We start from the raw sequence: 13,455 nt of genomic DNA, 5'->3' as shown, positions 1-13,455 counted from the left end.
AAACGAAAAATCCAGCTTTGGATGAATGTTTAGAAAGTCTATTTATTCATTGTAAAACCTGATAAGTTGATCATACTTAAAGGAATTTAGGAAACCAGTTGCCTGGAAATAGTTAAGTAAATATAGCTATTATTTTCAAGTTATGTTTACTTAATGTCTATTATTTAAGTGTACTTAAAACAACTGTATTTACTCAATTGATTCGAGTTGTTCTGATTTTAAGTAACACATACATGTAAGTTGTCATTTTTAAGTATTGCCAACTAATATTACCCAAGTTAACATAATTTCACAAAAGAGTCTTGTTTATTTAGTAGAATTTAGGAAACTGATTGCCTTAGAAAAATAAAGTAAGCACAACAATGAATTACTAGTCATTTGTACTGTTGGTTTATTTTAACCAAATACAATTAAGAGCACCTAAATGCATTTAAATACATAAACAATATACCCAATAAATAAATAAAAAATTATATTTTTAAAATAAAACCTCCAGTAATCTTTGTTCTTGATTATGTATGACTCAAATGGCACAGTGTGTAATAAACAAAAATTAAATAATGTATAATGTACTTAACCAAGCTAAAGTTTTGCACGATAATTTTAAGTGCTTTGACACATTATGAACAAAACATGAAAATTTTGCAAGTGCAATCCAACTACACCAGAGTCTAACCTCAATAAGGAAATATTTGTTCAACCATCATTTGTCACATATAGAAACAGCTGAAAACAGATAGAAAAATAAAAAATTAAGCAACTTCCCTGACTAATAAGAGTTGCTCTGTTTTCAAAAGTCTGATAATGTATTACAACAAAATATGAAGTTTTAAAATGAAAAAAAAAATGTTGTAAAAAATGTTAGATGGCCTCAACCCTTATCATTGAGATATATTTCAAAGTGAAACATAAAACAGTATCTGAAAATGCCTGCTGCAAACACCTACTGCATTTTTGGGCACAGGTTACCTACTGCCAGTTTCAGCATCATCTTCTGAATGAAGTCAAAGGTGTTCTTCAGTTTTTTGGGATAGTCCAAATGAAGGTTGTATATTAGTCCAAATATCAGGCAAGCTGGACGGTTTTCAATGTTCTCCATAAGAAAGTTGCCTTCCAGTAAGATATCAAAGCTGGAGGTGCAGTGTCTGCAGTAATGCGGTTATTGTATCGCACCGTTGTGGAGAAGTGAGAGCTAAGCCATAAAGCAAAGCTCTCAATTTACCGGTCAGTCTATGTCCCCACTCTCACCTATGGTCATGAGCTCTGGGTAATGACCGAAAGAACAAGATCGCGGATACAAGCGGCTGAAATGAGCTTTCTCCGACGGGTCGCTGGGTGTACTCTCCGTGATCGGGTGAGGAGCTCAGTGACTAGGGAGGAGCTCGGAGTAGAGTCGCTGCTCCTTCGCGTTGAGAGAAGTCATTTGAGGTGGTTTGGGCATCTGATCAGGATGCCTCCTGGACTCCTCCCACTGGAGGTATACCAGGCACGTCCAACTGGAAGGAGGCCCCGGGATAGACCCAGGACATGCTGGAGGGATTATATCTCCCAGCTGGCCTGGGAACGCCTTGGGATCCCCCAGGAGGAATTGGTGGATGTTGTGAGGGACAGAGACGTCTGGGTTTCTTTGCTCACCCTGTTGCCACCGCGACCCTGAAATGGATAAGCGGAATAGAAGATGATGATGAGAGCTGGATGGCTCAAGGTGTAGGGCATTTGGACCTGGCTGCTGGCTGTCTTCAGGTATAACAGTCAATATCCCAACAGGAACCTGAGTGAAATTTGTGATTTTACCTCAGTCCTGCAGAAAAAGGTAATAAATAAGGAAAAAAAACCTATCCTTGCAAAGCTTTCATGTCTTCACTGAGTAAATCTTAATTATACAATTTGATGTCATACTTACAAAACAGACTTTGAAACTCACATTATCTCCAAGAAAAACTTGGAAGGACAGGAGTCTGCATTGCTATAATATAACGGGTCTATAAATGAAGAAAAATCACACCAAAGAGAAGTATTAAAAAGAGTGATAAATTATAAGTTAAATTACATTGGTTTTGGTGTTCTTTATTTTTTATGTTACCATTCCATTAAAACTGAATTCATCTGTTAAAAAATATTATTGGGTATTTGTTTTGTTTTGGTCAGCTTGTCTGTCTTTACAATGTTGATGTTGGCTACTTATTCGCCAGTTTCTTATTCGGATTTTCTGTTCCACCTTAAATGGTGCAGTAGTTGCTGGTTTTACAAAGACTATTAAAAAGGCAAAACACAGCACAAAAATAACCCATTTATCTTTAATAGTATTTGAGAAATGGTGTAGCTCCATGGTGTAGCTCCATGGCTCCATGGTTCTCATGTTTGGAATTTGCTGATAATGACAAGGCTACAGGAAAACTATCCAACCTAAAAGGAACACTAGGTGGAATCAGTGGAGCATCACAATGATTTTGAAGCTGCAATTTTAAGGTAAAAACATACTATCTAGAGTTCCTTTAAATTAAAATATTTATATATATTTTCAGAAAAACATTTGCTTTATGTTTAAGAAACACTAGGAAAGGTCAGAGGATCATCACAATGATATTGAAGCTGTAATTATACGGGCAAAACTACATAGTGTTCCATTAAAGAAGTGACTGGATCATTCTTATAAAAGTAACTTTCCAAAAATGTAAAAAAGGAACCATGGAACCATGGGCTGTGACGGCCCAGGGCCTCCAAAAAGTCTTATTCAAGACCTTTACTTGCCCCCTTGTGAACTCAGCCAAAATCTTTAGGAACAACACAACACACAGAGAGCCATAATTCGATTTGTACCACATTAACAGATGATATAAATTAAAATGCATATATTCTGGGAGAAATAATATGTTCATGGTAAAATGATTGCATGTTTTATTTTACATAAATTACATATATTTGTTGTAGTGTAACATACATATATATATATATATATATATATATATATATATATATATATATATATATATATATATATATATATATATATATATATTTATAATTTGTTTTTATAGCGTTGACCTTATTCAAACTCCTCCAATCTCTGATATTTGACTTAATGATATTAATTAAAATTTATAATTGGCTTAGGCAATTAAAACATTAATAATTAGTTTGAGAATGAATAATAATCATGCTAAATGAGTACGTCAGGATTTTCAGGAAAATAATGAACAAATTGCAAACACTGTGATTTCAAATAATGAGAGTTTTATTAATAAAGAGAAGATATTTAATTAACATAGCGTAGCCTTGTAATCTCACGGTATCACCGCAGGGAAAACCGATTTTGACCTTAAGGTGGGCTAGGCGATGCTGGCTTGTGATTAAATTGTTGCTAACTAAGGTTTAATAAATGGTAAATTATAAAGGGATTTACTTAGACATCAGCTCCTGGAAAAGTGTGAAATACGCTAGCTTACTCGTTTGCCGTTTCACCGAGCCGTCGCGTCCTGCTGTTTAATCTCCGTATTCTGGGGTGTTTCTCGTCGTTTCCACGTGGTGAGAGACTGGCCCACTTATGGAGGAGATCTCTTTCCGGTTGAGTTGAAAACTCTCGGCTTAAGGCTGAGCCGCGTCGATCGAGATTTCCCCTCTTTGGATTTTCACAGGCGTGGCTAGTTTTCCACCGGAGTGGAGCGGCTTTTTCAGAGTATTAGCTCGTCTCGTTGTCCAGTTTTCCAGGAGTAATGTCTTCAGAAATCAGCTTATAACGTTAATATATCTGCTATCGACTAATCAAAAGGTTGATATCTTATTCTGGCCACGAATAAGTTTCGCCTACTTTGATCACTCGTGAGATCACACTTCGATAGGTAATAAAACATAAACAAGATTAAAAGAAAAGGAGATATTCAAAACACTCGACGCATTATTAAAACTTCATACGATCAGCTAATTCAAGACGTCTCTTGTGAGCTTTTTCTGAAGTCTGAGATTTTTCTTTGTTTCGTTGTCGGCGTGGAGAAGAAAGCGTCTCTTTGTTGTTTCAAAATTTCTCGGATTTTCTCGCTGTTATTGTTGTCTTTTCTTCTCTGTGAACTGTTTCTTCTGTTCTGTCGAGCTCTCGTGATTCTTCTTCTCTGCTAACTGCTTACTTCTGTTCTTACTGAGCAGTCGAGCTGCTGTTTTTCAAAGTCAGCGCGATCACGCCCTAATGGGAGGCGTCCTTTCCTGATTGGCACAAGTTCAGGCTCACGTGACTGACTTTATGAGACAGAAAAGAGGGAAGGCTGGATCAAAGATCTTTTAAACAATAAGTAATAAGATAGACATTTCCCGTATCGAAATTTCCTATTCGTATTAGTAACATACAACAATGAGTATACTGGGTTATTAATATCAAACAGTTACATAAGGTTTCATCTTTAGTACGTTGTTTTACGTCCAATTCATGATGATACGCTGGAAAAAAAATATTAATCCGTTTTCTCTTATTCAGAGGTAGAACTTCTTTTCATGATAGAAACAATCAACAATATACAGCATTTCATTAGGAGGTAGGCATTCATCTGAGGGTACAGAAAGTGACATTAATACATTTGTTTATACACAAATAATCAGAGTTTGACTATTTTCCGCTATTGTTTTAGGCGACCCCGAGCGAGGCGTAGTTTCGCCAGTGTCCATTTGGGGTCGCTGTTGGTCCATGTGTAGGTTGTCGTTTAGATGAGTCAATGGGGTTCAACTCGAGGTCACCCCTTCTGAACATCTGCTGATTCCCGTGGGAGATAACGAGAGACATTGAGGTGCCACTTCGTCATAAACGGGATTATAACCCTTCCTTTTGTTTGAGGTTCCTGTCTCTTAAGAGCATTATAAAAATTGGTTATCTCGACAGTTCCTGGCCATGTGTCACTTGAAAGTGTTCTTAGGTGGGTGCGTGTGTGTGGGGGCTGCAAGGCCTTTGCTCCCTGTGGTTCGTGGAATGCTGACTTCGGGACCAGATGAAGAGTCCTCTTCAGAATGGAAAAGTTTTAATTAAAACTTTTCATTTCTTCATTTATATTCTGTCCATAGCTATCTTCGGTCCATACTCCACTACATTGTTACCATACCTGCTGTTTTCTTAAAAGACCTGGCAGATGAAATGACACCTTAAAGTAAATCATGGAGAATGTCAGGGGGAAGCTATCACCCAGAGAACAGTTCCCTTTCACACTATATTGTTTTGGCATGTGAGTATTCTGCTGAAATTCCTGAACTTGCCTGTAATGGTCTTGTTTTCTTCTTAAGCAAATGTAACCAGACCTCCACTGTAAAAAAAAAAAAATTGTAAAATCACATTTCTGGCAATCATAAAATTTACATTTAAGAACTGTTTTGTTTGCGGGTCTTTTCTGTTAAAACAGATATACATCATAAAAAAATATAAAAATACATAATACATAAAAATAACAAAGAAACATTGTTTTTCCATAAAATTAACATGTAAATTGTGTGACAAATGAGAGAATGGAGACTGAGATATAGCCATATTTAGATATAGCCAAACCGCATCTTATATTCACCCCTTAAAAGGATATAGTGCCAAAAAAACATAGAAATGTATGGTATCTGCGTGCCACAATCCAGCACTTGGAACATAGGCTGATGGTGAACTGTCCTGACCAACACACACATATCTCATCATAACATGCACAGATACAGACACACATACATACACATACACAAAATAATCACCCCAATGCAACCCAAAATCAAAAATGTCTCAAAGACAGAAAAAAACAAAGAAATTCTGAAAATCACAGAAAATATAGAGAAGCAAGGCATGCTGGGAGCTCCTTAATAAGTCTCAGTTCCTCCCAGTACTTGCACAATTGTACTGCCCCCTAATGGTTAGTGTGTTTAACAGTGAAATAATGTATTTTTTACAGTAAAGAGATGTAAAAATTTGTATTTTGGCTGATAAAAGTATTAACAGTATTTCACTGTTACCGAAACTGTTATCAACCTTTTTAGAGTTTACAGTTTTCCCATTTTTTACAGTGTAACATCATTATCTTGTATTTCCTTTTGTGTGCCATGCAAAAGAAGCAAATCTTATCAGATACAAAATTTTCATGAAATCCTGCCAATGAATGAGCAGCTAAATTGTCTGCTGCTATATACAGTACAGTTCCCTTTACACCCAATCCCAATTTTTCCACATATAAACCATGCTTCTGAGATCCTGAAGCAGTGGATGAAGGACTTGAGAGTACCCACATTGTTTGACTGTATTTACCTTACAAAGAAGTGCTAACTGTATTGAGGTAAGTGAAGATCACAATTTGAGGGGAATATTTCCAAGTTCCCAAGTTCTTTTTCGAGGTCCCAGAGGGTTTGCGACCTCAAAATCATCAGTGTAGAGACACAAAGAAATACTGAAAATTTCCTCCGTAAGTATGGTATTTTCCCTAAAATTACAGTACCCTTGCAAATCATTACTGTCAAAACTGAGAGACTTTAACCACAACCCTAACCCCGCATTTTGCGGGGTAGAAACACAACTTATATAATCAGCTTTGTAAGTCTTGAATGTCTGAATGCGTGTGTGAGCTCCGTATACGGTTAGAAAGCGTAGATCCTACCGCTTCTAAAAATAGCGCTTTTATCGCGGTGCTGTGAAGCCTCTGGGAGTAATCCAGTGTGAAAAACCACCTAAAAATCAAGGTGCACCTTGAAAATTTGTGTGTCATGTTCGTCATGAAATATTCTAATCATATTCGCTATAATCAGAAAAGAAGACGCTGCAAATGAACACGAAAGACGGTGTTTACTTTCAGTTTCGTTTTGACTCACATGACGTCATCTCACGCTGTCTCTGGGCGGAAAAATATGAGTCATCAGCAAAAACATATTCCTATTATTGATTTATAGTTTTTCAAGGTTTTTATAGGTTTCACATAAAATAATAATGCATTAGATCAACAAATATAAACTAAAAAGCTTAAATAATTATTTATTGTGTATGTTTATCTTTAATAGCTATATACATAGGGTTCATAGTTAACAAAACCTGGAGCATTTAAAGGACAGACATGTAGACAACCAACTGCTTCTCATCTGTAATGAACTCAACAGGTTCCACGCTTTTAAATTCATTTAAATGGTAAGTGGCTCTTAAGAAGTGGAGACGGAACCTCTTTTCTGGGTGTGTTTTGCAATTATATTGCTCTCTGAGACTGCATGCACAATTTCTTTTCCTACAGACATGTCAGCATCAGGACAGTGGTTCAGGAGTTCTGTCTGAACAGCAGAAAATAACAACAGTTTTGATAGCTCCATTATAAGGTAAATTTGTTGTAATACATCTTGAGGTGCCCTCTCAGATATGTTAATTATTGTCTGCATCCTAAGTAGAAGGGCTGCCAAATTATGCACAACCTGGCACTGCAAGCATCTTTTAAATCATCTGTGTCTTCTGTGTCTCTTTCATTTTCAATTTGAACCACTTCTGCCACTTTTTCAGTACGTGTTAAGATTCCTGGTTTAAGCTGAAAATTGCTGTGCATGTCTTTGCCATCATGGCGCCTGCTTTTATGAGCATTAAAAGTAGTATAGACACTGGTCTCAAAATTAAAATTCCTGTTTGGCACTGGACTTTTTGACGCATCCGAATGTGTGTACGTAAAAAAAAATCTCTCTCTGTGCATGGCTCTTCAAAGTCACAAAGTTGACAGAGGAACACATTTTTCTTGGCACCACTTGGACTCTCATTGATCTAGGAATGCACTTTTGAAAGCTGTACCTTCAGAGCATTAAATGGCTCAGTTCAAGTCTCAAAAAAAAGAACAATCTTTTTTAAAAATGGATTCAAATTATTGTAGATATAATGCTCACACAAGGTAAAGTGTGTTTCATAAAAATGTCATCCCTGTGCTTACAAAAAAGGTCTTGGTTACAGGTTTTATTCAAAACATCAGCAGAGAGAGACGGTAGCCATAATATATAATATATAATAATAATTTTATCAATATATTATTGTAGATAGTATCTAGCAAAGAGAAATAAAGTCACATGCTGTAATTGCTTATTCTACCTGATCTGATCATATTCTCTCATCCGCATCACACTCAATGTGCTTTCTTGATTTAAGATTTAACCAACAATAACTGTAATTAACAATTTGATTCATATTGGTCATTTTGAAACTTTTACAACATTTATGGTCATGTTTGCTTGATGTTAATTAATAAAGCAATTAAGTTTAACTTAATGTAATATTAACCCCCCAATGAGTAAATAAAAATAATAAACAACCCACGGAAAAAGAATAGGAAGGAAAAAGGAAAAAGAACATACAAATCTTGAACTATTAATCTATAACACTACACCTGGGACAACAAAAACCTGGGAGGTAGTGTTAGAAGGCAATTAACCTATGTTGCATTTTTCAAACCGAAACGTAATATTTCTGCATCTTAGTTTAACGTATTCTTTCCATACATTAAGCTTGTCATTTACTATTAAGTACATGCATCATGTACCTTATGGCATACACATACATTCATTCATTCATTGTCTGTAACCACTTATCCAGTTCAGGGTCGCGGTGGGTCCAGAGCCTACCTGGAATCATTGGGCGCAAGGCGGGAATACACCCTGGAGGGGGTGCCAGTCCTTATACACATACATACATATATAAAAACGAAACTGTCGCCAGAAGACCTGCCTTTTCCACTCAGGCTGCTGAGTAAAATACAGAATCGGCCTGCGCTCCCGCTCTCCTCCTCCTTGGATCACCACCTTAACGTGGTGGAGGGGTTTGCGTGCCTCTGTGAGCCTAGGAGCTATGTTGTCGGGGGCAATAGCCCCTGGTAGGGTCTCCCAAGGCAAATTGGTCCTAGGTGATGGGCCAGACAAAGAGTGATCCATAAAAACACGGATGAAAAAGATAATAGCATGGACACAGCCTCCCTTGCCCGGAGCAGGGTTACCGGGGCCTCAGGCCTGGGGGAGGGGCTCCTTGGCGAGCGCCTGGTGGCCGGACTTTCACCTATGGGGTCCGGCTGGGCTTAGCCCGAAGGAGATACATGGGTCCACTCTCCCATGGGCCCACCACCTGTGGGAGAGGTAGTAATCCGGGTCTGGTGCATTGTGGATCGGGTGGCGGTCGGGGTTGGGGGCCCTGGCATTCTGATCCTCGGTTACTGAAACTGGTATTTGGAACATGGAACGTAACCTCTCTGGTGGGAAAAGAGCCTGAGCTGGTGCGCGAGGTTGAGAGGTACTGGCTAGATATAGTTGGGCTCACCTTGACACACATTATGGGCTCTGGAACCAATCCCCTTGAGAGAGGCTGGATGCTCTTTCACTCTGGAGTTGCCCAGGGTGAGAGGCGTAAGGCAGGTGTGGACTTACTCATAGCCCCCCGGCTTAGCGCCTGTAAGTTGGGGTTTACCCCAGTGGACGAGAGGGTAATTTCCCTGTGCCTTCGGGTTGGGGAAAGGGCTCTGACTGTTGTTTGTGCTTATGCACCGAACAGCAGTTCAGAGTACCATGCCTTCTTGGGGACCCTAGAGGGAGTGCTGGAGAACACTCATTCTGGGGACTCCATTGTTCTGCTGGGGGACTTCAACGCTCACGTGGGTAATGACAGTGAGACCTGGAGGGGCGTGATTGGGAGGAACAGCCCCGCTGATCTGAACCCGAGTGGTGTTCAGTTATTGGATTTCTGTGCCCGTCACAGTTTGTCCATTATGAACACCATGTTCGAGCATAAGGGTGTCCACAAGTACACCTGGCATCAGGATACCCTAGGCCGCTTTTCGATGATCGACTTTATAGTCGTATCATCTGATCTGCGGCCATATGTTCTGGACACTCAGGTGAAGAGAGGCGCTGAGCTGTCAACTGATCACCACCTTGTGGTGAGTTGGATCAGATGGCGGGGGAGGATGCCGGACAGACCTGGCAGGCCCAAACGTGTGCTGAGGGTTTGCTGGGAACCTTTGGCAGAGGAATCTGTCAGAAAGATCTTCAACTCCCACATCCGGCAGAGCTTCGACTGCATCCCGGGGGAGGCTGGTGACATTGAGTCCAAGTGGGCCATGTTCCGGACCTCCAATGTTGAGGCGGCTGAACGGAGCTGTGGCTGCAAGGTTGTCGGTGCCTCGTCTATCACTGGGGCTGAAGTGGCCAAGGTGGTAGGGAAACTCCTTGGCGGTAGGGCCCCGGGGGTGGATGAGATTCACCCCAGGTTCCTCAAGGCTCTGGATGTTGTGGGGCTGTCCTGGTTGACACGTCTTTGCAACATCGCGTGGACATCGGGGGCAGTGCCTCTGGACTGGCAGACTGGGGTGGTGGTTCCCCTTTTTAAAAAGGGGGATCGGAGGGTGTGTTCCAACTATAGGGGGATCACACTCCTCAGCCTCCCCGGTAAGGTCTATGCGGGGGTACTGGAGAAGAGAGTCCGACTGATAGTTGAACCTCGGATCCAGGAGGAACAATGTGGATTCCGCCCCGGTCGTGGAACACAGGACCAGCTCTTTACCCTCGCTAGGATCCTGGAGGGTGCATGGGAGTTTGCTCAACCAGTCTACATGTGTTTTGTGGATCTGGAGAAGACATTCGACCGTGTCCCTCGGGGTATTCTGTGGGGGGTGCTCAGGGAGTATGGGGTACTGGGCTCTTTGTTACGAGCTATCCAGTCCCTGTACAAACAGAGCAGGAGTCTGGTTCGTATGGCTGGCAGTAAGTCCGACTGGTTTCCAGTTGTCACCGGTTCTGTTCACAATTTTTATGGACAGAATTTCTCGGCGTAGCCAAGTGGTGGAGGGTGTCCGGTTTGGTGGTCTCAGGATTCCATGTCTGCTTTTTGCAGATGATGTGGTCTTGTTGGCTTCATCGAGCCGGGACCTCCTCTTGCTGGACCAGTTTGCAGCCGAGTGTGAAGCAGTAGGGATGAGGATCAGCACCTCCAAGTCCGAGTCCATGGTACTCAGTCGGAAAAGAGTGGAGTGCTCTCTCCAGGTTGGAAGTGAGATCCTGCCTCAAGTGGAGGAGTTTAAATACCTCGGGGTCTTGTTCACGAGTGAGGAAAAGATGGAGCGTGAGATTGACAGGCGGATCGGTGCAGCGTCAGCAGTAGTGCGGGCTCTGTACCGGTCCGTTGTGGTGAAGAGAGAGCTGAGCAGAAAAGCAAAGCTCTCGATTTACCATTCAATCTACGTCCCAACCCTTACCTATGGTCACAAGCTTTGGGTAGTGACCGAAAGAACGAGATCGCGGGTACAAGCGGCTGAAATGAGTTTTCTCCGCAGGATGTCTGGACTCTCCCTTAGAGACAGGGTTAGGAGCTCGGACATCCGGGAGAGACTCGGAGTGGAGCCGCTGCTCCTCCACGTCAAGAGGAGCCAGTTGAGGTGGTTCGGGCATCTGGTTCGGATGCCTCCTGGACGCCTTCCTGGAGAGCTGTTCCGGGCATGTCCAACGGGGAGGAGGCCCCGGGGCAGACCAAGAACACGCTGGAGAGACTCTAGTCTCTAGACGAGACGCACCTGGACAGATAACGAGGAGGACGGGTTAACACATGACACGGACGAGGAAGCAGAACAAAGGCGGGACAAGGGCGGAGACAAAGACATAAACAAAACATAGCCATGTGCTAAAAAAGCACATAACCGGGGAAAACAGAGGTGACGAGACGAGGGCGTGACAGATGCCCCCCCCGAACGCGCAACTCCCGGGGCGCGTACACCTAAACCCCCCAGGAGCTGGCACAGGAGAGGGCACGGAAAACAAGACAGAGTAAGACAAGACAAGGAACCATGGGAGACAGGACTCAGGACAGGACGGGAACAGACAAAGTAAATGGAGCTTTGGGGACAGAGGACTGGACTTGATTAACAGGTGACTGGACATGAGACAAGACAGAGGGTTGAAATGGGACCTGGACAGGAGACGGGACAGAGGGTTGAAACAGAGACTGGACTTGAGACAAGACAGGTGATTGAACACTGGATGGACACGGGGACTGGACTGGACTAGGCAGGGGAAAAGGGACCAAGACATTCAGGGGGACAGACACGAATACAGTGACAGAGACTGGGACAGAGACAAAGGCACACACGGGCACAGGGACAAGGACAGAGACAGGAACCAGGACAGGGACAGACAAGGGAACCAAAATAACAGATGGGTGCCCAGGACTGGTAAATGTTTGTGGGGCAGTCTGAGGAACCAGCCTGGGCACCACTCTAAGGATCGGCCCTGAAGTCCTACGGGCCGACCTATGGACATGACCAGGAGCGGCCGAAGCCACCATCACGGGTGCCAGAACGTCCATAGCCACAGTCACAGGGGCAGAAATGGCCGTAGCCACAGTCACAGGGGCAGAAACGGCCGTAGCCACAGTCACAGCGGCAGATACGGCCGTAGCCACAGTCACGGGGGCAGAAACGGTCATAGCCACAGTCACGGGGGCAGAAATGGCCATAGCCACAGTCACGGGGACAGGAGCGGCTGAGGGAGCCGCCATTACGAAGACAGGAGGCCCTGCGATGACGTCCATGGAGACAGGTGAACCTGCGACGTCGTCCACGGAGGCAGGGGAACCTGCGACGATGTCCACGGAGGTAGGGGAACCTGCGACGTCGTCCACGGCGTGCCATGAGGCTTGTAAGCTTCTCCTGGAGGTCAGGAGGGAGTGCAGAGAGGTGCTTGGGAACTGGGGGCCTAGCGACGATGTATTAATGACTGTAACTGGTTTGTATATATATTAACAATCACTTCAGGGGTCGGGTCAGGACAACAATTATATATGTTCAGGTGAGTTGAGATAAATGGAGATACTATTCAGGTCCAGGACTTATCTTGAAATTCTCTTTAATTTGACTTGTCCATTAATATTAATCAGGTACAGGTCTCCACATGTAAATAGAAGTGAGTGTGGTATTCTATACAGAGATAATAAACAAATACAATTAGAAATACTGATCTACAAATCTCCTTATTACAAATACAACTTAAAATGTCTATAATAAATAAACATCATTAAATGCTTGTCACGAGGCTAAGACCGAATCATAACGTACTGCGTCACATACAGGTTTACATATATCAATTAGGTAAAGCTAGTAGCTAGCAGCTACTTTCCCCAAATTACTTAAAACACTCGACAAAACCCAGTGAAAATATATATATCTTGGTCCTATACAACCTCGGTCTTTAACAACAAAAGATAAAGCAAAAATAATGTCACTCACGTTCAATGGATGCTCACTACCAACGAGAACGATCAATTGAAGACCGTTTCATGCCTCTCTGAACCACGTTTTTAGCATACGTTTGTTAGTTATACATTGGTGCATTCGGGTAGCCACCTAGTGGCGGAACAAATAACTACATACAAAACTAAACTACATGCATACTAAACTTGAAGCATGAGAACATGTAAATTAATAGTCTTTTGTACAGACGACGTCCACGGAGACAGGAGAGGCGGGC

This window comes from Hoplias malabaricus, chromosome 9, assembly GCF_029633855.1.
Source record: "Hoplias malabaricus isolate fHopMal1 chromosome 9, fHopMal1.hap1, whole genome shotgun sequence".
In the NCBI taxonomy this organism is placed as follows: Eukaryota; Metazoa; Chordata; class Actinopteri; order Characiformes; family Erythrinidae; genus Hoplias; species Hoplias malabaricus.
This window is presented reverse-complemented; position numbering follows the sequence as displayed.